Here is a 17,911-nt window from a genome sequence, read left to right as displayed (position 1 = left end):
GCAGGTTCGAAACCTGGTCACGGCACGAAAACGTCTCTTGACGCTGTCTCCTTAACTGCGACAGCTACAGACAAGTGGCGTCGCTACCGTACGGCGGGCACGGCTTTTTCTTGCTGTGGATGGCCTAAAGAGACGCTTCCAGTGGGAGAGCAGCGGAAATACATGGCACGGCGATTGCCAAGATACTTCCATTTCGAAGTGATCTTTGTAGTACAAACGAAACGTTTTGCCGCTGCTGATCCAACGGTAACGTGGCCGAGCGGTCTAAGGCGCTGGTTTTAGGCACCAGTCTCTCCGGAGGCGTGGGTTCGAATCCCACCGTTGCCACTTTTTACGTCTCATTTTTGTGCCGTTGCGGTGTGTCCTCGTGGGGTAGGACGCAGCTCTTGTGACGCGCGTGTTGTGTAGGTAGCGTGGCCGAGCGGTCTAAGGCGCTGGTTTCAGGCACCATTCTCTTCGGAGGCGTGGGTTCCAATCCCACAGCTGCCGAACGTGTAATGTTTCCTGTGTCGAAGGCAGATGCACTCATTGCCCGCAAAGGAAACAGCACAACAAGGCGTGAGCGTCTGCTTGGTGAATTGTCGTAGAACAGTGCGTGGTGCAACGACAGGATTTGTAGGCACCTTTTGCTCTCATCATTGCTGGCGTTCGTCTCCACGAAATGCGTCCGGAGCACGCCGTTCTATAACGCGAGAGAGTGGATTTTTTACAGTTGTCGTCAGTTAACCGTGGGCGGCTGCTGCGTTCGCTGGAAAGAGCACTGCCGTCGTTGTCCGGTGTGGTCTAGTGGCTAGGATACCTGGCTCTCACCCAGGAGGCCCGGGTTCGATTCCCGGTACCGGAATTGCGCGTTTTTGTTGCTCCTCCTATGCGACTTGTCTCGACTTTGCTCGACTGACGCTACGCTGACGCGTGCAGAAAGCTACGTTAAGTATGACTCGCGGCAACACCTGACGGCGAGAGAGATGCGGCGTCTATCCACTTGTTATCGAGCCACATACCGGTACCTGTAGTCAAGAGGCTTGGAGGACTGCAAGACATTGCCACGGAGGTGAATGCAGCTGACCACTGTAGTTAGAGTCCTGACAGCGCAGGCACGTTCATTTGCTCGTATACATGTGATGGAGACCGTGTCTGACACTGCTGTGGCGTACACCTTGGCCTAGGCTTTGCTGGGTATCGCCACTTGCATTGCAGCCAGCTGCCTTCGCGGGCGCCTCCGTGGCCATGGCCGTGATCGTCTAGTGGTTAGGACATTGCGTTGTGGCCGCAATAACCCAGGTTCGAATCCTGGTCACGGCAATTTTGAAAGTTTTGCCTTGCTGCCGTTGCAATGGCGAGTACTCGAAATGACAGTACTCTCTTGATTTTTTCACTCGTGTTCCGCAGGCCGCAGTTAGCACTACCACTTCATCCCCAACACGTAATGTCGCCTCCCAGAGCGCAGACGTCCGCTGCTCTCTGTAGTCGAAAAGGGCAGTCGTTTGAAGTGCGATGGATGAGCAGCCAGTCCCGGCAGAACAGGAAGCTGTGGCGTGCACTGTTTCTACAAATGCTAGGAACACTGGCGCACCAAGCAGCGCATGTAGCGTGGCCGAGCGCTTTAAGGCGCTGGTTTAAGGCACCAGTCTCTCTGTAGGCGCGGTTTCGAATCCCGTAGCTGCCGGGGGTTTTGATGTGATCGCGTTAACCTGCCGCTTTTCCTTCAAGTGTAACCTCCTTGAGCTCACATATGTTTGATACATGGAGCATTCTAGCTCCGCCTGACAGTTACAGCTACGATACTTTAGTGGTTAAGGAAAGCGCAGGTTCGAAACCTGGTCACGGCACGAAAACGTCTCTTGACGCTGTCTCCTTAACTGCGACAGCTACAGACAAGTGGCGTCGCTACCGTACGGCGGGCACGGCTTTTTCTTGCTGTGGATGGCCTAAAGAGACGCTTCCAGTGGGAGAGCAGCGGAAATACATGGCACGGCGATTGCCAAGATACTTCCATTTCGAAGTGATCTTTGTAGTACAAACGAAACGTTTTGCCGCTGCTGATCCAACGGTAACGTGGCCGAGCGGTCTAAGGCGCTGGTTTTAGGCACCAGTCTCTCCGGAGGCGTGGGTTCGAATCCCACCGTTGCCACTTTTTACGTCTCATTTTTGTGCCGTTGCGGTGTGTCCTCGTGGGGTAGGACGCAGCTCTTGTGACGCGCGTGTTGTGTAGGTAGCGTGGCCGAGCGGTCTAAGGCGCTGGTTTCAGGCACCATTCTCTTCGGAGGCGTGGGTTCCAATCCCACAGCTGCCGAACGTGTAATGTTTCCTGTGTCGAAGGCAGATGCACTCATTGCCCGCAAAGGAAACAGCACAACAAGGCGTGAGCGTCTGCTTGGTGAATTGTCGTAGAACAGTGCGTGGTGCAACGACAGGATTTGTAGGCACCTTTTGCTCTCATCATTGCTGGCGTTCGTCTCCACGAAATGCGTCCGGAGCACGCCGTTCTATAACGCGAGAGAGTGGATTTTTTACAGTTGTCGTCAGTTAACCGTGGGCGGCTGCTGCGTTCGCTGGAAAGAGCACTGCCGTCGTTGTCCGGTGTGGTCTAGTGGCTAGGATACCTGGCTCTCACCCAGGAGGCCCGGGTTCGATTCCCGGTACCGGAATTGCGCGTTTTTGTTGCTCCTCCTATGCGACTTGTCTCGACTTTGCTCGACTGACGCTACGCTGACGCGTGCAGAAAGCTACGTTAAGTATGACTCGCGGCAACACCTGACGGCGAGAGAGATGCGGCGTCTATCCACTTGTTATCGAGCCACATACCGGTACCTGTAGTCAAGAGGCTTGGAGGACTGCAAGACATTGCCACGGAGGTGAATGCAGCTGACCACTGTAGTTAGAGTCCTGACAGCGCAGGCACGTTCATTTGCTCGTATACATGTGATGGAGACCGTGTCTGACACTGCTGTGGCGTACACCTTGGCCTAGGCTTTGCTGGGTATCGCCACTTGCATTGCAGCCAGCTGCCTTCGCGGGCGCCTCCGTGGCCATGGCCGTGATCGTCTAGTGGTTAGGACATTGCGTTGTGGCCGCAATAACCCAGGTTCGAATCCTGGTCACGGCAATTTTGAAAGTTTTGCCTTGCTGCCGTTGCAATGGCGAGTACTCGAAATGACAGTACTCTCTTGATTTTTTCACTCGTGTTCCGCAGGCCGCAGTTAGCACTACCACTTCATCCCCAACACGTAATGTCGCCTCCCAGAGCGCAGACGTCCGCTGCTCTCTGTAGTCGAAAAGGGCAGTCGTTTGAAGTGCGATGGATGAGCAGCCAGTCCCGGCAGAACAGGAAGCTGTGGCGTGCACTGTTTCTACAAATGCTAGGAACACTGGCGCACCAAGCAGCGCATGTAGCGTGGCCGAGCGCTTTAAGGCGCTGGTTTAAGGCACCAGTCTCTCTGTAGGCGCGGTTTCGAATCCCGTAGCTGCCGGGGGTTTTGATGTGATCGCGTTAACCTGCCGCTTTTCCTTCAAGTGTAACCTCCTTGAGCTCACATATGTTTGATACATGGAGCATTCTAGCTCCGCCTGACAGTTACAGCTACGATACTTTAGTGGTTAAGGAAAGCGCAGGTTCGAAACCTGGTCACGGCACGAAAACGTCTCTTGACGCTGTCTCCTTAACTGCGACAGCTACAGACAAGTGGCGTCGCTACCGTACGGCGGGCACGGCTTTTTCTTGCTGTGGATGGCCTAAAGAGACGCTTCCAGTGGGAGAGCAGCGGAAATACATGGCACGGCGATTGCCAAGATACTTCCATTTCGAAGTGATCTTTGTAGTACAAACGAAACGTTTTGCCGCTGCTGATCCAACGGTAACGTGGCCGAGCGGTCTAAGGCGCTGGTTTTAGGCACCAGTCTCTCCGGAGGCGTGGGTTCGAATCCCACCGTTGCCACTTTTTACGTCTCATTTTTGTGCCGTTGCGGTGTGTCCTCGTGGGGTAGGACGCAGCTCTTGTGACGCGCGTGTTGTGTAGGTAGCGTGGCCGAGCGGTCTAAGGCGCTGGTTTCAGGCACCATTCTCTTCGGAGGCGTGGGTTCCAATCCCACAGCTGCCGAACGTGTAATGTTTCCTGTGTCGAAGGCAGATGCACTCATTGCCCGCAAAGGAAACAGCACAACAAGGCGTGAGCGTCTGCTTGGTGAATTGTCGTAGAACAGTGCGTGGTGCAACGACAGGATTTGTAGGCACCTTTTGCTCTCATCATTGCTGGCGTTCGTCTCCACGAAATGCGTCCGGAGTACGCCGTTCTATAACGCGAGAGAGTGGATTTTTTACAGTTGTCGTCAGTTAACCGTGGGCGGCTGCTGCGTTCGCTGGAAAGAGCACTGCCGTCGTTGTCCGGTGTGGTCTAGTGGCTAGGATACCTGGCTCTCACCCAGGAGGCCCGGGTTCGATTCCCGGTACCGGAATTGCGCGTTTTTGTTGCTCCTCCTATGCGACTTGTCTCGACTTTGCTCGACTGACGCTACGCTGACGCGTGCAGAAAGCTACGTTAAGTATGACTCGCGGCAACACCTGACGGCGAGAGAGATGCGGCGTCTATCCACTTGTTATCGAGCCACATACCGGTACCTGTAGTCAAGAGGCTTGGAGGACTGCAAGACATTGCCACGGAGGTGAATGCAGCTGACCACTGTAGTTAGAGTCCTGACAGCGCAGGCACGTTCATTTGCTCGTATACATGTGATGGAGACCGTGTCTGACACTGCTGTGGCGTACACCTTGGCCTAGGCTTTGCTGGGTATCGCCACTTGCATTGCAGCCAGCTGCCTTCGCGGGCGCCTCCGTGGCCATGGCCGTGATCGTCTAGTGGTTAGGACATTGCGTTGTGGCCGCAATAACCCAGGTTCGAATCCTGGTCACGGCAATTTTGAAAGTTTTGCCTTGCTGCCGTTGCAATGGCGAGTACTCGAAATGACAGTACTCTCTTGATTTTTTCACTCGTGTTCCGCAGGCCGCAGTTAGCACTACCACTTCATCCCCAACACGTAATGTCGCCTCCCAGAGCGCAGACGTCCGCTGCTCTCTGTAGTCGAAAAGGGCAGTCGTTTGAAGTGCGATGGATGAGCAGCCAGTCCCGGCAGAACAGGAAGCTGTGGCGTGCACTGTTTCTACAAATGCTAGGAACACTGGCGCACCAAGCAGCGCATGTAGCGTGGCCGAGCGCTTTAAGGCGCTGGTTTAAGGCACCAGTCTCTCTGTAGGCGCGGTTTCGAATCCCGTAGCTGCCGGGGGTTTTGATGTGATCGCGTTAACCTGCCGCTTTTCCTTCAAGTGTAACCTCCTTGAGCTCACATATGTTTGATACATGGAGCATTCTAGCTCCGCCTGACAGTTACAGCTACGATACTTTAGTGGTTAAGGAAAGCGCAGGTTCGAAACCTGGTCACGGCACGAAAACGTCTCTTGACGCTGTCTCCTTAACTGCGACAGCTACAGACAAGTGGCGTCGCTACCGTACGGCGGGCACGGCTTTTTCTTGCTGTGGATGGCCTAAAGAGACGCTTCCAGTGGGAGAGCAGCGGAAATACATGGCACGGCGATTGCCAAGATACTTCCATTTCGAAGTGATCTTTGTAGTACAAACGAAACGTTTTGCCGCTGCTGATCCAACGGTAACGTGGCCGAGCGGTCTAAGGCGCTGGTTTTAGGCACCAGTCTCTCCGGAGGCGTGGGTTCGAATCCCACCGTTGCCACTTTTTACGTCTCATTTTTGTGCCGTTGCGGTGTGTCCTCGTGGGGTAGGACGCAGCTCTTGTGACGCGCGTGTTGTGTAGGTAGCGTGGCCGAGCGGTCTAAGGCGCTGGTTTCAGGCACCATTCTCTTCGGAGGCGTGGGTTCCAATCCCACAGCTGCCGAACGTGTAATGTTTCCTGTGTCGAAGGCAGATGCACTCATTGCCCGCAAAGGAAACAGCACAACAAGGCGTGAGCGTCTGCTTGGTGAATTGTCGTAGAACAGTGCGTGGTGCAACGACAGGATTTGTAGGCACCTTTTGCTCTCATCATTGCTGGCGTTCGTCTCCACGAAATGCGTCCGGAGCACGCCGTTCTATAACGCGAGAGAGTGGATTTTTTACAGTTGTCGTCAGTTAACCGTGGGCGGCTGCTGCGTTCGCTGGAAAGAGCACTGCCGTCGTTGTCCGGTGTGGTCTAGTGGCTAGGATACCTGGCTCTCACCCAGGAGGCCCGGGTTCGATTCCCGGTACCGGAATTGCGCGTTTTTGTTGCTCCTCCTATGCGACTTGTCTCGACTTTGCTCGACTGACGCTACGCTGACGCGTGCAGAAAGCTACGTTAAGTATGACTCGCGGCAACACCTGACGGCGAGAGAGATGCGGCGTCTATCCACTTGTTATCGAGCCACATACCGGTACCTGTAGTCAAGAGGCTTGGAGGACTGCAAGACATTGCCACGGAGGTGAATGCAGCTGACCACTGTAGTTAGAGTCCTGACAGCGCAGGCACGTTCATTTGCTCGTATACATGTGATGGAGACCGTGTCTGACACTGCTGTGGCGTACACCTTGGCCTAGGCTTTGCTGGGTATCGCCACTTGCATTGCAGCCAGCTGCCTTCGCGGGCGCCTCCGTGGCCATGGCCGTGATCGTCTAGTGGTTAGGACATTGCGTTGTGGCCGCAATAACCCAGGTTCGAATCCTGGTCACGGCAATTTTGAAAGTTTTGCCTTGCTGCCGTTGCAATGGCGAGTACTCGAAATGACAGTACTCTCTTGATTTTTTCACTCGTGTTCCGCAGGCCGCAGTTAGCACTACCACTTCATCCCCAACACGTAATGTCGCCTCCCAGAGCGCAGACGTCCGCTGCTCTCTGTAGTCGAAAAGGGCAGTCGTTTGAAGTGCGATGGATGAGCAGCCAGTCCCGGCAGAACAGGAAGCTGTGGCGTGCACTGTTTCTACAAATGCTAGGAACACTGGCGCACCAAGCAGCGCATGTAGCGTGGCCGAGCGCTTTAAGGCGCTGGTTTAAGGCACCAGTCTCTCTGTAGGCGCGGTTTCGAATCCCGTAGCTGCCGGGGGTTTTGATGTGATCGCGTTAACCTGCCGCTTTTCCTTCAAGTGTAACCTCCTTGAGCTCACATATGTTTGATACATGGAGCATTCTAGCTCCGCCTGACAGTTACAGCTACGATACTTTAGTGGTTAAGGAAAGCGCAGGTTCGAAACCTGGTCACGGCACGAAAACGTCTCTTGACGCTGTCTCCTTAACTGCGACAGCTACAGACAAGTGGCGTCGCTACCGTACGGCGGGCACGGCTTTTTCTTGCTGTGGATGGCCTAAAGAGACGCTTCCAGTGGGAGAGCAGCGGAAATACATGGCACGGCGATTGCCAAGATACTTCCATTTCGAAGTGATCTTTGTAGTACAAACGAAACGTTTTGCCGCTGCTGATCCAACGGTAACGTGGCCGAGCGGTCTAAGGCGCTGGTTTTAGGCACCAGTCTCTCCGGAGGCGTGGGTTCGAATCCCACCGTTGCCACTTTTTACGTCTCATTTTTGTGCCGTTGCGGTGTGTCCTCGTGGGGTAGGACGCAGCTCTTGTGACGCGCGTGTTGTGTAGGTAGCGTGGCCGAGCGGTCTAAGGCGCTGGTTTCAGGCACCATTCTCTTCGGAGGCGTGGGTTCCAATCCCACAGCTGCCGAACGTGTAATGTTTCCTGTGTCGAAGGCAGATGCACTCATTGCCCGCAAAGGAAACAGCACAACAAGGCGTGAGCGTCTGCTTGGTGAATTGTCGTAGAACAGTGCGTGGTGCAACGACAGGATTTGTAGGCACCTTTTGCTCTCATCATTGCTGGCGTTCGTCTCCACGAAATGCGTCCGGAGCACGCCGTTCTATAACGCGAGAGAGTGGATTTTTTACAGTTGTCGTCAGTTAACCGTGGGCGGCTGCTGCGTTCGCTGGAAAGAGCACTGCCGTCGTTGTCCGGTGTGGTCTAGTGGCTAGGATACCTGGCTCTCACCCAGGAGGCCCGGGTTCGATTCCCGGTACCGGAATTGCGCGTTTTTGTTGCTCCTCCTATGCGACTTGTCTCGACTTTGCTCGACTGACGCTACGCTGACGCGTGCAGAAAGCTACGTTAAGTATGACTCGCGGCAACACCTGACGGCGAGAGAGATGCGGCGTCTATCCACTTGTTATCGAGCCACATACCGGTACCTGTAGTCAAGAGGCTTGGAGGACTGCAAGACATTGCCACGGAGGTGAATGCAGCTGACCACTGTAGTTAGAGTCCTGACAGCGCAGGCACGTTCATTTGCTCGTATACATGTGATGGAGACCGTGTCTGACACTGCTGTGGCGTACACCTTGGCCTAGGCTTTGCTGGGTATCGCCACTTGCATTGCAGCCAGCTGCCTTCGCGGGCGCCTCCGTGGCCATGGCCGTGATCGTCTAGTGGTTAGGACATTGCGTTGTGGCCGCAATAACCCAGGTTCGAATCCTGGTCACGGCAATTTTGAAAGTTTTGCCTTGCTGCCGTTGCAATGGCGAGTACTCGAAATGACAGTACTCTCTTGATTTTTTCACTCGTGTTCCGCAGGCCGCAGTTAGCACTACCACTTCATCCCCAACACGTAATGTCGCCTCCCAGAGCGCAGACGTCCGCTGCTGTCTGTAGTCGAAAAGGGCAGTCGTTTGAAGTGCGATGGATGAGCAGCCAGTCCCGGCAGAACAGGAAGCTGTGGCGTGCACTGTTTCTACAAATGCTAGGAACACTGGCGCACCAAGCAGCGCATGTAGCGTGGCCGAGCGCTTTAAGGCGCTGGTTTAAGGCACCAGTCTCTCTGTAGGCGCGGTTTCGAATCCCGTAGCTGCCGGGGGTTTTGATGTGATCGCGTTAACCTGCCGCTTTTCCTTCAAGTGTAACCTCCTTGAGCTCACATATGTTTGATACATGGAGCATTCTAGCTCCGCCTGACAGTTACAGCTACGATACTTTAGTGGTTAAGGAAAGCGCAGGTTCGAAACCTGGTCACGGCACGAAAACGTCTCTTGACGCTGTCTCCTTAACTGCGACAGCTACAGACAAGTGGCGTCGCTACCGTACGGCGGGCACGGCTTTTTCTTGCTGTGGATGGCCTAAAGAGACGCTTCCAGTGGGAGAGCAGCGGAAATACATGGCACGGCGATTGCCAAGATACTTCCATTTCGAAGTGATCTTTGTAGTACAAACGAAACGTTTTGCCGCTGCTGATCCAACGGTAACGTGGCCGAGCGGTCTAAGGCGCTGGTTTTAGGCACCAGTCTCTCCGGAGGCGTGGGTTCGAATCCCACCGTTGCCACTTTTTACGTCTCATTTTTGTGCCGTTGCGGTGTGTCCTCGTGGGGTAGGACGCAGCTCTTGTGACGCGCGTGTTGTGTAGGTAGCGTGGCCGAGCGGTCTAAGGCGCTGGTTTCAGGCACCATTCTCTTCGGAGGCGTGGGTTCCAATCCCACAGCTGCCGAACGTGTAATGTTTCCTGTGTCGAAGGCAGATGCACTCATTGCCCGCAAAGGAAACAGCACAACAAGGCGTGAGCGTCTGCTTGGTGAATTGTCGTAGAACAGTGCGTGGTGCAACGACAGGATTTGTAGGCACCTTTTGCTCTCATCATTGCTGGCGTTCGTCTCCACGAAATGCGTCCGGAGCACGCCGTTCTATAACGCGAGAGAGTGGATTTTTTACAGTTGTCGTCAGTTAACCGTGGGCGGCTGCTGCGTTCGCTGGAAAGAGCACTGCCGTCGTTGTCCGGTGTGGTCTAGTGGCTGAGTTCCGCTTTAGACGCCGTGCAGTGTGGACGTGCCTAGTCTTCCGCTCCGCCGTAGCGTTACGTATAGTGGACTATCGTTTTTGTTTACGTGTTGTGTTGCAACTTCTGTGAGTGTTTCTCCGTCGTTGTTTCGTACCTTGTGTTTTTTTTTCTGTCCTTATTTCAGTGTTTTTTGTGTAGCGGTTTCGACCGCATATTTTGAAAATGTCGTCCCAGGTTATTCCTCGTCAGGCTACAGTTAGTTTTGCTTTTGACAAGTCAACCCGCCATGTGCAACCTAGTTCTCTTGAGATTCATGATTGGTTGGTGGATTCCTTTGGTGTTCATTCGGATCAGGTGCACACTGCTTATTTTGATACCGAACTGTATGTTTTCTTTGTTAAGTTTATGGACCCACTTCAGGTTGATAAAATTCTTTCTAAATATGGTCATCAAGTTCTCTTTCGGCATCGGGATGATTCTGTAAGTACCGTGCTGCTTTCCAATGCTTCCATCACGTATACCAATGTTCGTGTTTACAACCTTCCACCGGAGGTGGATAATGTCTATCTTAAGGAGGGTCTACAGAAGTATGGTGATGTAAAGAGCATTCGCCTTGAACGCTGGTCAAGCCAACATCGCCTGCAATGTTACAGTGGTATTCGTTCAGTCGAAATGCACGTTAAGCAGAATATTCCATCTCACCTGCAGATCGGTGGATATCGTGTCCATGTAACATATAGTGGTCAGGTTGGCACCTGTTTTTTGTGCAATGAAAGTGGTCACGTGCGTACCGACTGTCCGCGGAGAGTTTTTGTTTTAAAAAATTCTCTCGAACAGCGTCGCAAGTTAACGGTCGCTGACCTCGTTGCAGGTGGTTCTGCTCTTGGTGTAGCACAGTCCAGTGGTAGTAGCGCCCCTCCACAGGTTTTGCGCACCCCTGATACAGAATTTCCTCCTTTGCGTGCTAAATCTGATGTTGTTCCGTCTGTCCCTCAGGTGGGTGTGCCACTTTTGAATAATAAGAGGCGTCGCCCACACGATGGAAATAGTACGGATGAGGATCTCCCTGAGATTCCCCAGTCCGAGCGACCGGCATCCTCCGAGCCACTGTGTACTGTAGCTGCTCCCTGCCCTCCTGAGGTAGCGGTTCCGGTGGCGGCTGCTGGCGCCCCTCCGGCCTCCGACGCAGCTTCTCTCGAGTCGGGTCGTCGGTCGGGCCTGTTGGCGCCGTCTTCCGAACCGACTTCGATGTCACAACAAGTGGAGCCGCGACAACTTCCTGCTTCGCTGCCCCATACCTCTGCCAGCGGAGCTGCTCCGCTTTCTTCCAACTCTGCGGCCTCGGACCTTCCTGCTCACGTTTCGCCTCCGTGCAGTCCATGTTTGCCGGAAGCTAGTGCAGGTGTTGACCATTCCGTTTTGTCGGATGTTTCCCCCGCGATCCCGGATCCCGCATGTGGACCGGCGCGGGTGGTGTCGGATACAGAACTTGACCCTCCTACGTCACCGGCGGCTGAAGTTTCCTTGCCCGTCAGCCGACGCAAGTTACGCGTTCAGCCGAACGTTAATGCTGTTCGTAAAAAACCGAAACGTAAGGGATCCGCGGAACGGGGTAGCAGTCCCCCTCCCTCGGATGCCTCCGTCACCCCTGCTATGGACTGTGACGCTGGTGCGTCGGTGTAGGTGATTTGTTTTCTCGCTTTTCTCTCTATGGTTCAAGCATACACCTTTCTTACCTTAAATGTTAACCGTATTGAGTCCGACGTTCGCATTGCCTCTTTGCGGCAGTTTATTTACGACGCCTGTGCGGACGTAGTGTTTTTGCAGGAAGTGTTGTTTTCTGATCTCTCTCTACCTGGATTTCAAACTGTTTTTAATGTCGCGCCGGAATATTCAACAGGAACTGCTCTTTTCTTTCGAGAGGGCATTCCTATTACTGACATTGAATTCCTTGACTCTGGCCGTGGGATTGGTTGTCGTCTTTTTGATCTCCGCCTCGTTGTTTTGTATGCCCCCTCTGGTTCGGGTCACACTGTGGCTCGATCGCGCTTTTATAAAGAAGAGCTTATTTATCTTTTGCGCCAGAGTCCTCGGAGTCTCCTGCTCGGAGGCGATTTTAATTGTGTTTTACGCCCTGCAGACCAGTCCCCCAATTTTAATTATTGCCGTGATTTACATGACTTAGTTCGTACGATGCATCTGCGTGATGTTTGGGAACACAAATATCCAACCCTGGTGAAATATACGTTTTTTACCGCGTCCTCATGCAGTAGACTCGACAGATTCTATTTATCTGATTTTTTATGTGATAAAATTCTTTCTGTCGATGTTATTCCTACTAGTTTTTCTGACCATTGTGCTTTTACTGCCACTGTAAATCTTAGTCGCCAACCTGCAAAACTTTATCGTTCCCAGTGGATGTTAAATGTTTCCCACCTTGCCGACAGTGCTATGGATGATGTTATAAGTGGCGTGTGGGAGCGATGTCTTCGCTCTGTCCCGCGATACCCCTCCTTGCTGGTTTGGTGGACTGCGTTTGCCAAGCCCAAGATTCGTCAGACTTTGATTTTCTACTGTGCTGCTAGGACGCGTGATTTTAAGAACACGTATGAATATTACTACTCTGTCCTGCGTGAACTATATGACGCGGCGGGTACCTCTCCACTGCGGATCCATGATGTTCGTCGTATTAAAGCCAAGCTCTTGAGCCTTAAACGACGACAGATGGATGGTCTGCGAGTTAAGTCGAAACCTCACTCTCTTGTTGAAGGTGAACTGACATCCTTGTACCACCTGCTACGGCATCAGACTCGTCGTCGTCGCTCCTTCATCTCTTCTCTTACGGTGGATGATGGCCGACAGCTTATTGCACAGGAGGAAATGGTTCGTGCTCTTCATCAGTATTACACTAGTCTATATTCTGCCGATGATTCTGGTGAGTCTCTTTCGGAGGATGTCTTTGGGGATCTAACTGCGACGATCGCGCCTGACGCGAACGGCGAATTTCTCCGGGAGTTCCAGGTAGATGATGTTTTCGATTTTATTGCTCGCTCTCCGTCCAGTAAATCGCCGGGTCCAGACGGCCTGCCTAAAGAATTTTATCTCCGTTTTTGGCCTCTTTTGGGTGGCATTTTTACGCAGATTTTAAATGAGATTGTCAGGGGGATGGATGTGCCTGCCGATTTTAAAGTAGGGAAAATTGTTTTAATCCCGAAGTCCTCTGGTCGTTTATCTGCTGCCAATCTTCGTCCGCTCACATTGCTGAATTTTGACTATAAGACAGCTGCTAGAGCGCTCAATAGCCGGTTGTCTTCTCTGCTTCGGGGTGTGATTGGTGCACATCAATGTTGTTTTCATGATCGATCTATTCTGACACCAGTAGCCGAATATCGGGATGTTGTCTCGGTTGCGGCGGTTACAAACGTACATTGTGCCTTTGCCTTCCTAGATTTTTATAAGGCTTTTGATCACGTCAGTCATGTGTTTTTAGATCGTGTTTTAGGTACAATAGGTTTTAACGCTTCATCACGTGGTGTTCTTGGCAATTTGTATAGGGGAATAACAGCTCGGGTGTCAGTCAATGGGCAGCTGACGCCGCCCATTGCTATCCGCCGCGGAGTGCCTCAGGGTAGTCCGCTCTCTATGTCTTTATTCGTATTGTCCCTGGAACCGCTGCTTCGGACTATTGCTCTCAAGCTTCAGGGTATGTCCCTCTCTGGTGGGAAGCTCTCTGTTAAGGCATATGCGGATGATGTCGTTGTTCTCCTCCGTCAACGTGATGATATCCCGTTGTTGAAAGGGGCAGTTGATGCGTACTGTCGTGTCTCTGGAGCGCGTCTCAATCAGGGTAAATGTAAGTTCCTTGATATTCGAGGATTTCGCGATGCTGACGTCCCTTGGGCCACTTTTGTCGATCGCCATACGTCCTTGGGGATTATCATTGCTCGGTGTCCTCTAAAAATGGCGGCTCTCAATTGGAAATCTGTCACCGAGAAGATACAGGGGGCTCTGATGGTCCATGAGCAGCGCTCTGCAACCATTTTGCAAAAAGTCAGAATTTTAGACACCTACGTTCTATGTAAAGCTTATTATGTTGCTCAGCTGTTCCCACTTCCCATGATGGTGGCGAAAAGGTTGCGCCAATTGTCTAGCAGGTTTATATGGAAGGGCCATCTATTCAAGTTACGTTACGAGGTAATGACGAAACCGCGTCTCTCCGGAGGCTTGGGCCTCTCTGACATTACTCGCAAGGCGTCTGCTTTGTACGTCCGCCGAACGACTCTAATTGTTACGCAAGAAGTGACTTCGATTACATCCAGGCTTTTTACTGTTGTGCGTCCGGCGAGCCTTGCTCCACCTGTCGATGTCGGACGCCTAAATTTTAAGTTGAAACACATTCGGGAATTTTACATTGCGGTGAGTTACCTCGGTGACGTCTTCTTGCGGCGACCGGTGCCAACGACCAAGGCCTTGATTGCCCGCTGGGAGGGGCTGGCCAGTCCCAATCCAATAGAACTGGCGTCTCCATCTGTGTCCTGGAGGAACGTCTGGAAGAACGTTAGTCTGCCGATCCACTCTATGGCCGTGGCGTCCACGTGGTATAGGGTAATAAATAATTTGGTTCCCACCAATGTACGACTGCACCGTATTGGTCTTTCTGACACGGACACCTGTACTCGGTGTGGTCTCCTGGATACCCTTGAACATCGATTCACCTGCTGTGGGCACCTTGCTAATTGGCGTTGGCTCAGGAAACAACTTGCTTTTGTCACTAGGTCTGCTGAAGCCGCTTATACTATTGACATCATCGTCCGGCCCGATTCTTCCTTTTTTCCGCGGACGAAGCTCCATACCGTCATGTGGTTGATTGGCCATTTCGTACATTTTGTCAACAGTTGTCATGGAGAGGATGGACACCTAGCGTTTCGGCTGTACATGCTTACTGCTTACTGGCAGCGCTTGCGATTGCCAGGCCTCCGAGATGATTTTGCCAATATGCTTAGCCTGACATTTGAAAGAGAGGGTGTTGGCTAAGGTCACCTGTGTGAGCCATTTTCTTTTATACTGTTTCTGGATTTGCCGCCTTTATGTATGTTTCTTCTCTACACCAGGACTGAAGTTTTCGTGTTTTAATCTTTATTTCAGTCAGCAGTCTACGTTATATAGTCATGTTTTAGGATTTTAATTTCAGTACTGTAAAAAAAAAAAAAAAAAAAAAAAAAAAAAAAGGGGTATGATTCCTGCTTCGGGTGCAGGAGGTCCCGGGTTCAAATCCCGGACGAGCCCTTGCGTTTTGTACAACGGTGCGGTAACAAATCGCATGGCGGCGGCTGTTTCGCGCATTTCCAGGCCTCCAAGTCAGCGCTAAAATCCGACAACCAGTTCTGAAACCGTTTCATGTTTCATTTGAGCCATGTGCACCCTGCTGATGGAACGTTTGAAGTTGATTTAAATGGTCACAGTAGAGATCGTAGCAAGTGTCTTGCTGAGTGCGACGAAAACGGGTTTCCGCCCGCAATCGAGCCGGGGACCTTCTGCGTGTTAGGCACGGCGCCTGGGCTCGGCGGCAGCTGCTGCTCTTTCCTTCCTTACGAGATACCGTCGATTCGCGCAGTAAAAAAAAAAAAAAAAAAAAAAAAAGTGGCTAGGATACCTGGCTCTCACCCAGGAGGCCCGGGTTCGATTCCCGGTACCGGAATTGCGCGTTTTTGTTGCTCCTCCTATGCGACTTGTCTCGACTTTGCTCGACTGACGCTACGCTGACGCGTGCAGAAAGCTACGTTAAGTATGACTCGCGGCAACACCTGACGGCGAGAGAGATGCGGCGTCTATCCACTTGTTATCGAGCCACATACCGGTACCTGTAGTCAAGAGGCTTGGAGGACTGCAAGACATTGCCACGGAGGTGAATGCAGCTGACCACTGTAGTTAGAGTCCTGACAGCGCAGGCACGTTCATTTGCTCGTATACATGTGATGGAGACCGTGTCTGACACTGCTGTGGCGTACACCTTGGCCTAGGCTTTGCTGGGTATCGCCACTTGCATTGCAGCCAGCTGCCTTCGCGGGCGCCTCCGTGGCCATGGCCGTGATCGTCTAGTGGTTAGGACATTGCGTTGTGGCCGCAATAACCCAGGTTCGAATCCTGGTCACGGCAATTTTGAAAGTTTTGCCTTGCTGCCGTTGCAATGGCGAGTACTCGAAATGACAGTACTCTCTTGATTTTTTCACTCGTGTTCCGCAGGCCGCAGTTAGCACTACCACTTCATCCCCAACACGTAATGTCGCCTCCCAGAGCGCAGACGTCCGCTGCTCTCTGTAGTCGAAAAGGGCAGTCGTTTGAAGTGCGATGGATGAGCAGCCAGTCCCGGCAGAACAGGAAGCTGTGGCGTGCACTGTTTCTACAAATGCTAGGAACACTGGCGCACCAAGCAGCGCATGTAGCGTGGCCGAGCGCTTTAAGGCGCTGGTTTAAGGCACCAGTCTCTCTGTAGGCGCGGTTTCGAATCCCGTAGCTGCCGGGGGTTTTGATGTGATCGCGTTAACCTGCCGCTTTTCCTTCAAGTGTAACCTCCTTGAGCTCACATATGTTTGATACATGGAGCATTCTAGCTCCGCCTGACAGTTACAGCTACGATACTTTAGTGGTTAAGGAAAGCGCAGGTTCGAAACCTGGTCACGGCACGAAAACGTCTCTTGACGCTGTCTCCTTAACTGCGACAGCTACAGACAAGTGGCGTCGCTACCGTACGGCGGGCACGGCTTTTTCTTGCTGTGGATGGCCTAAAGAGACGCTTCCAGTGGGAGAGCAGCGGAAATACATGGCACGGCGATTGCCAAGATACTTCCATTTCGAAGTGATCTTTGTAGTACAAACGAAACGTTTTGCCGCTGCTGATCCAACGGTAACGTGGCCGAGAGGTCTAAGGCGCTGGTTTTAGGCACCAGTCTCTCCGGAGGCGTGGGTTCGAATCCCACCGTTGCCACTTTTTACGTCTCATTTTTGTGCCGTTGCGGTGTGTCCTCGTGGGGTAGGACGCAGCTCTTGTGACGCGCGTGTTGTGTAGGTAGCGTGGCCGAGCGGTCTAAGGCGTTGGTTTCAGGCACCATTCTCTTCGGAGGCGTGGGTTCCAATCCCACAGCTGCCGAACGTGTAATGTTTCCTGTGTCGAAGGCAGATGCACTCATTGCCCGCAAAGGAAACAGCACAACAAGGCGTGAGCGTCTGCTTGGTGAATTGTCGTAGAACAGTGCGTGGTGCAACGACAGGATTTGTAGGCACCTTTTGCTCTCATCATTGCTGGCGTTCGTCTCCACGAAATGCGTCCGGAGCACGCCGTTCTATAACGCGAGAGAGTGGATTTTTTACAGTTGTCGTCAGTTAACCGTGGGCGGCTGCTGCGTTCGCTGGAAAGAGCACTGCCGTCGTTGTCCGGTGTGGTCTAGTGGCTAGGATACCTGGCTCTCACCCAGGAGGCCCGGGTTCGATTCCCGGTACCGGAATTGCGCGTTTTTGTTGCTCCTCCTATGCGACTTGTCTCGACTTTGCTCGACTGACGCTACGCTGACGCGTGCAGAAAGCTACGTTAAGTATGACTCGCGGCAACACCTGACGGCGAGAGAGATGCGGCGTCTATCCACTTGTTATCGAGCCACATACCGGTACCTGTAGTCAAGAGGCTTGGAGGACTGCAAGACATTGCCACGGAGGTGAATGCAGCTGACCACTGTAGTTAGAGTCCTGACAGCGCAGGCACGTTCATTTGCTCGTATACATGTGATGGAGACCGTGTCTGACACTGCTGTGGCGTACACCTTGGCCTAGGCTTTGCTGGGTATCGCCACTTGCATTGCAGCCAGCTGCCTTCGCGGGCGCCTCCGTGGCCATGGCCGTGATCGTCTAGTGGTTAGGACATTGCGTTGTGGCCGCAATAACCCAGGTTCGAATCCTGGTCACGGCAATTTTGAAAGTTTTGCCTTGCTGCCGTTGCAATGGCGAGTACTCGAAATGACAGTACTCTCTTGATTTTTTCACTCGTGTTCCGCAGGCCGCAGTTAGCACTACCACTTCATCCCCAACACGTAATGTCGCCTCCCAGAGCGCAGACGTCCGCT

The 17,911-nt window shown here is 52.8% G+C and overlaps 20 non-coding genes across 20 annotated transcripts; all 20 read left to right on the top strand.

The window, feature by feature from the left end:
* The first annotated feature begins 245 nt into the window (after positions 1-245).
* Trnal-uag lies at positions 246-327 on the top strand. The gene has a single exon. It is a non-coding gene; the product is annotated as a tRNA-Leu (tRNA).
* A 445-nt stretch (positions 328-772) lies between these two features.
* On the top strand, positions 773-844 carry Trnae-cuc. The gene has a single exon. It is a non-coding gene; the product is annotated as a tRNA-Glu (tRNA).
* A 386-nt stretch (positions 845-1,230) lies between these two features.
* On the top strand, positions 1,231-1,302 carry Trnah-gug. The gene has a single exon. It is a non-coding gene; the product is annotated as a tRNA-His (tRNA).
* A 747-nt stretch (positions 1,303-2,049) lies between these two features.
* Positions 2,050-2,131, top strand: Trnal-uag. Its single transcript has one exon. It is a non-coding gene; the product is annotated as a tRNA-Leu (tRNA).
* A 445-nt stretch (positions 2,132-2,576) lies between these two features.
* On the top strand, positions 2,577-2,648 carry Trnae-cuc. The gene has a single exon. It is a non-coding gene; the product is annotated as a tRNA-Glu (tRNA).
* A 386-nt stretch (positions 2,649-3,034) lies between these two features.
* Trnah-gug lies at positions 3,035-3,106 on the top strand. Its single transcript has one exon. It is a non-coding gene; the product is annotated as a tRNA-His (tRNA).
* A 747-nt stretch (positions 3,107-3,853) lies between these two features.
* On the top strand, positions 3,854-3,935 carry Trnal-uag. Its single transcript has one exon. It is a non-coding gene; the product is annotated as a tRNA-Leu (tRNA).
* Positions 3,936-4,380: 445 nt separating this feature from the next.
* Trnae-cuc lies at positions 4,381-4,452 on the top strand. The gene has a single exon. It is a non-coding gene; the product is annotated as a tRNA-Glu (tRNA).
* Positions 4,453-4,838: 386 nt separating this feature from the next.
* On the top strand, positions 4,839-4,910 carry Trnah-gug. Its single transcript has one exon. It is a non-coding gene; the product is annotated as a tRNA-His (tRNA).
* A 747-nt stretch (positions 4,911-5,657) lies between these two features.
* Trnal-uag lies at positions 5,658-5,739 on the top strand. The gene has a single exon. It is a non-coding gene; the product is annotated as a tRNA-Leu (tRNA).
* Positions 5,740-6,184: 445 nt separating this feature from the next.
* On the top strand, positions 6,185-6,256 carry Trnae-cuc. The gene has a single exon. It is a non-coding gene; the product is annotated as a tRNA-Glu (tRNA).
* A 386-nt stretch (positions 6,257-6,642) lies between these two features.
* Positions 6,643-6,714, top strand: Trnah-gug. The gene has a single exon. It is a non-coding gene; the product is annotated as a tRNA-His (tRNA).
* Positions 6,715-7,461: 747 nt separating this feature from the next.
* Trnal-uag lies at positions 7,462-7,543 on the top strand. Its single transcript has one exon. It is a non-coding gene; the product is annotated as a tRNA-Leu (tRNA).
* A 445-nt stretch (positions 7,544-7,988) lies between these two features.
* Trnae-cuc lies at positions 7,989-8,060 on the top strand. The gene has a single exon. It is a non-coding gene; the product is annotated as a tRNA-Glu (tRNA).
* A 386-nt stretch (positions 8,061-8,446) lies between these two features.
* On the top strand, positions 8,447-8,518 carry Trnah-gug. Its single transcript has one exon. It is a non-coding gene; the product is annotated as a tRNA-His (tRNA).
* A 747-nt stretch (positions 8,519-9,265) lies between these two features.
* On the top strand, positions 9,266-9,347 carry Trnal-uag. The gene has a single exon. It is a non-coding gene; the product is annotated as a tRNA-Leu (tRNA).
* Positions 9,348-15,881: 6,534 nt separating this feature from the next.
* On the top strand, positions 15,882-15,953 carry Trnah-gug. Its single transcript has one exon. It is a non-coding gene; the product is annotated as a tRNA-His (tRNA).
* Positions 15,954-16,700: 747 nt separating this feature from the next.
* On the top strand, positions 16,701-16,782 carry Trnal-uag. Its single transcript has one exon. It is a non-coding gene; the product is annotated as a tRNA-Leu (tRNA).
* Positions 16,783-17,227: 445 nt separating this feature from the next.
* Trnae-cuc lies at positions 17,228-17,299 on the top strand. Its single transcript has one exon. It is a non-coding gene; the product is annotated as a tRNA-Glu (tRNA).
* Positions 17,300-17,685: 386 nt separating this feature from the next.
* On the top strand, positions 17,686-17,757 carry Trnah-gug. The gene has a single exon. It is a non-coding gene; the product is annotated as a tRNA-His (tRNA).
* Positions 17,758-17,911: the final 154 nt, after the last annotated feature.

This window comes from Schistocerca piceifrons, chromosome 1 (genome assembly GCF_021461385.2).
Source record: "Schistocerca piceifrons isolate TAMUIC-IGC-003096 chromosome 1, iqSchPice1.1, whole genome shotgun sequence".
Taxonomy (NCBI): Eukaryota; Metazoa; Arthropoda; class Insecta; order Orthoptera; family Acrididae; genus Schistocerca; species Schistocerca piceifrons.
Note: the sequence above shows the minus strand (reverse complement) of the source record. Positions and strands in the feature narration are given on the sequence as shown.